Raw genomic sequence first — 4,913 nt, 5'->3', positions numbered from 1 at the left:
TCAAGGCGGGAAAACTAAACCAGCTATACAGAGATAAGCAGCTGGTATGGACTAATTCATACTAAGATGTAAATGACTTTCTGTTCCAGTTCCAATGATTTGTCTCCCCGACACCCCCAGGGTGGCCGCCTAACTTAGTTTTGTACATCTGGGCCTTACTCTTCCATCTCTGAATTTTCTCTTCCCAAGGACATTTTCATTTTTAAAAGAGAAGCCTCTTTACTCCCCAAATAAAATTATCCTAGGAAAATTTTAGCATAAAATATACTGAGGCTGGGAAGTTGATCCAGCACTCCCCAGGAACCCCTTGGGGCCAGCCACTCGATCCACTGCATGGAAGGGTGAGCGCGGCCACCTTGTCCCTGAGCAGAGGTGCGGCCTCCTCTCACCCTCATAAACACGTACTGGTAATTCCCAGGCAGCGGGTCGGCTAGCCACCCCACAGATGGGGAAGAGCTATCCTCCCTCTCTTTGGAGTATTTATCCCTGGGCGGGAGAGCTTGTCTGTGATGAAAGGGTTATCCTAGCTGCTGGATACAGCAACTCCATATCTCCGGGGATTCCAGGAGCTTCCCACACGCCATATGTCAGGGTGGCCTATGAATATTCGGTACCTCATAAAATTCCCAACATTGAAACGCACACCTTCGAAATGCATGGCCTTTCAGGGGCCGTGTCACTGCTTACCATAAATATGCGTAGAGTAGCAGAAAGAAGATGATTTAAAACTTCAGAATAACTTAAATATCCCACTGCTGATTACGGAGATGGAAGACTAGAGAGCTTATCATAGCTAGTCCTTCAAATGTCACAAACAAGCTTTGTTACTTAGAGAGCTTTCACCAGCCTGTTCTCCAGGCTAGTTCAAATATGTGCAAAATGGCACTGAGGCTCTGACTTGTGTGTCAGTGCAAGGGGTGCTTAGAAACCTTCTGCTGAAGAAGTCGACGATGCTGCAGGGCACAGGCAGTTTACAAAAGACTTTAGCAAATTTCATTTGATCCAGAAGGGGTGGGAGTCATCATCTCCTCTCCACACATGCCTCTTTGTTTGCTTTTGTTTTTGTTTTAACAGATGAGGGAATTAGGGCTTAGAAGGATGACTTATTTTTCTGGGATTGCATAGGAACCAGTGCCAGCGGAGCCCCACCTCCCGGCCTCTCATCCCGGCCACCTCCAAGCTCCTGGAACTCAAAGACTGCTGACAACAAACTTCCCAGCCCATTTATGTTCTGCCCAACGTGCTCCGTCTGGGAAGGGTCTACGTGCAATCTGAGATCTCTTTGCTATTTTCCTTTATTTGATTCCATGCAACACAGACGTTGAGGGCAGGCTGTGGGTGGCCCAGGCATGGTGATAATTTATGCAATCATGTTAAGAAGGACGGATTGCCTCCTGCGGTTCCAGCTCTTGGCTTTAGGAGGTGCTCAGGAGATGCGTGGAAACTCATTCAGGAAGGTCATGGTCCCGCACGTGCGTGGCCAGTGTGGGCGCCGTGGTGTGGAGAAAAGTGCGCGAATGCTACAGGCAGGTGGTTCTGGAAGCTGACTCAGTGGCCATCCCTCTAATGACCTGTCCTGAAGGACAGGCAGTGTCCCCGCCCCCTGCGAGAAGGGGTTTGCGGAACTGAGTAACCGAGTTACACCCATAATCCTAAGAGCCCTTGTCTGCCCAGGTTTTCCTGCTCTGTCTAATTGGCTTGGTCAGTCACCACGGGAGGGAGCTGGGCCCCAGGGGCCCATGCTTGAGCTTCCCTCCTACTTGGATCCCAGTTCTGACGGCAGGTTCAGAATACCTGCGGCTGAGAGACAAGGCAGCTGTGCTCAGACTGCGTTTGTGAGGGGTGTGGCCCGAGGTCTTAGGCTGGGGCTGATCCTGTGGCCCACCCCTCCTGCCTCCACCCAGGAGTAAAGGGGGCGGGGACCAGACCCAGGTGAGCTCGGATTTCTCCACACCTGCAGGGTCTCATCTGGGGCTTGGCCCAAACCCAGAAGGTGCCATTCCGCTGTGCCCAAGAGTGGGACTGACCTGCCGCTTCAGACGCAGGCTCTGCATGGCCAAAGGCCAGGGGCACAGCTTAGGATAGTCATGAGGTGGCAGAAATCCCTGGCCTTCCCGCTTCCTGGAGAAGTCCTGCAGGGTCAGGCAATATCTCCTTGGGTTCCCCTGGGTTCCTGTATTTGCTTCTCCCCACTCAGAGAGCTGTTTTCTCAAAGACCTTGTCTCTTCATTCAGCCAATTCCAGAACAGGGTCACAGGTCGCCCATGTGACAGTCAGCAAGCTGTGAGCACTCCAGTCCTTTTCTCTCTTTCTCTGCATCCTGCCGGTACCTGCGCAGATGAAGCACCGAAGCATGCAGCTCACCTTCCTCCCCGCCTCCCCCGCTGCCAGCCCCCACCACATCTCAGGGGCCCTGCCTCTCTGCCGCTGGGCAAGACAGGATGCGGAGCTGGCACGGCGCAAGTGTTCCCACCGCCTGCACCGCAGGGGACGTGTTAATCCCTTTCAACACCTTCCTTCTACTTAACGACTTGTAAACTGCTTACATTTGGGCATGTTTCACTTTTCTTTCCCTCCCCTTGTCCTTTGCCACAACAGGAATAAATGGCTTCCATAGGCTTCCCTTGGTGCTGTGTTCCTGCAAAGGGGAGCTCTGTCTTCTGCGGGCAGGCAGCACTTTCCTGCCTGAAAACCATGCTATCTTAAAACAGGCTTTCTGAAAAGATGGTGTGGAGATCCTGATATTTCCAGCAAGAAGAAAAATGTCACCTGGAGAGGTTTCACCGTAGGGAATTAGGATCACAAGACTAAGGACTTGGCTGCTGACTCAGAGTCACACCAAGACCCTAGACTCCTAGGACCACAGCCTTCCACTGCTGTCTCCACTGTGCTGTCTGGCAGGGTGGCAAGGACAGAGGTGTCCCTAAGGCAGGCCGTGCTCACATTCCCCTGTCCTCCGTGGGCCCCGATGCTACACTCTCCAACCCAGGGCTATCTTTTACTACTGCTCCCAACTCACACATCTACCCCAGAGCCTCTTCCAGGCATGAAGCCAGGGACCTGCAGCTGCTGTGCCCGGGGCATCCCCATGGCAGGTGTGGATGCTTTGTGCAGGATTCAGGGGCCATGTCCAGCCCTCACAATGGCCTTAGGATTTCCTCCAAGGAGAGTAGAAAAGGGAGGTGAGGAAGACGGCGGCCGGTGCAGTGAGCTGGTGCTTGCGCAGGTTGTTGAGATGCAGCCCCCCAGACCTTCTCTGTGCTGATTGGAAACTGCAAATGGCTCAGGCGCAATGGCTTAACCATTTCTAGCAATGTCAGTGACGCTATGATAGACCATGAGATGAAAGGACAGGTGGCCATCCTGGTGGCTATTGACAGATGAGAACACTGCAAGTGTGGTATCTTGGTGTGGGGTGCCCCATCCTATGTAGCTGCTGATGCCAGCTATCACAGACACTGTCAAGCAGGAGACCACCCTGGCTGTGCACATGCTTCAAAGCATGGGTGTGGATGTGGTTTTGAGCACGGGGGACAACCAGAAGACAGCCAGAGCCATTGCCACCCAGGTTGGCATCAACAAAGTCTTTGCAGTGGTGCTGCCTTCGCACAAGGTGGCCAAGGTCCAGGAGCTCCAGAACAAAGGGAAGAAAGTCACTATGGTGGGGATGATGGGGTCAATGACTCCCCGGCCTTGGCCCAGGCAGACATGAGCATTGCCATTGGCACCAGCACGGATGTGGCCATCGAGGCAGCCGACATTGTCCTCAACAGAAATGACTGTCTAGACGTGGTAGCTGGTATTCATCTTTCCAAGAGGACCGTCCAGAGTATACACATCAGCCTGGTCTGGCACTGATTTATAAGTTGGCTGGGATACCCATCATGGCAGGTAGTTGGTTCCTCTCCTGAAGGAGTGAGCTTTCCGGATGAGTTGAAGATATGTGCGTGCACGGAAGATGACGGCTCACTGCAGGGCAAGGCATCATCCATGTTGAAGGAGTGCCAGTGTTTGGGAAATGGACACAGAGCAGGTACATTTGATGGAGAGGTAAGAGGATCACTGTCTACGTGCCAGCGCTGTTCTAAGTGCCCTGGATCTTCTGGGAACAAGGTTAGCGATTTTCAGTTGTACATGGGACGGTTGAGGATCATGCTAGGCAGAGGTGAGCCCTTTCGTGGAAGGAGTTAATCTAAAAACCATAATCTGTCTCATTTGGGAGGAGCTAAATAAATATCTCTTCAATGAAGCAAAGGTCAATCGGAAAACTTATATTTTAGCTATAAAAATACCTACCAGAATTTACCATGGGGCATAATCTTAGTCAAGCACCCAAATTGATGATTTCAGACCACAGATACTGAAACACCAACGGGATAAGGTGGCAGGTATTTCAGTTAGCTACTGCTGCGTAACAAATGACCCCAAGGCTTAGTGACTTAAAACCATGATTTGTTATTCTTTATCATTCTGTCAGCTGGGAGGTTCTTCTGCTGGCCTCACGCACAAGGCTACATTTAGCTAGGGTGTCAGCTTGTGGATGGGCGTAGCTGGGATGCGGGGTCACCTGAGCCTTTCTCTCCATGTGGTATTGTTTTAAAATACAGGTTTTAGTGCTGCCTCAGGATGTAAAGTGTAACGAGGGGGCCGGGGTGGGACGCATGGGCCTGCGAGGCCTGTGGGTGCCTGCGTCCCCAGCTCCCCCCGCAGCTGGCTCCGCAGTGGTCCGCTCCGCTTGCCAGGTGGGGATCCGGGTTCCAGATGGAATGCTGCGCGTTCTCCACCGTTTGTTGTGGCTGCGGTTACTGCAGCAACCGTCAGAGCAGCCTTGGTGCTGCGGAGGAGCCAGGGGCTACCCCTCAGTCGTACTTGGAGCTGATCCTGGAGTGCGGAGGAACCAGGGGCTAACCCTC

The 4,913-nt window shown here is 52.6% G+C and overlaps 1 pseudogene; it reads left to right on the top strand.

Annotated features, from left to right (window-relative positions):
- Positions 1 to 3,439: 3,439 nt before the first annotated feature.
- Positions 3,440 to 4,879, top strand: LOC111550300 (annotated as a pseudogene).
- Positions 4,880 to 4,913: the final 34 nt, after the last annotated feature.

Source organism: Piliocolobus tephrosceles, chromosome 5, assembly GCF_002776525.5.
Source record: "Piliocolobus tephrosceles isolate RC106 chromosome 5, ASM277652v3, whole genome shotgun sequence".
NCBI classification, from domain to species: domain Eukaryota; kingdom Metazoa; phylum Chordata; class Mammalia; order Primates; family Cercopithecidae; genus Piliocolobus; species Piliocolobus tephrosceles.
Note: the sequence above shows the minus strand (reverse complement) of the source record. Positions and strands in the feature narration are given on the sequence as shown.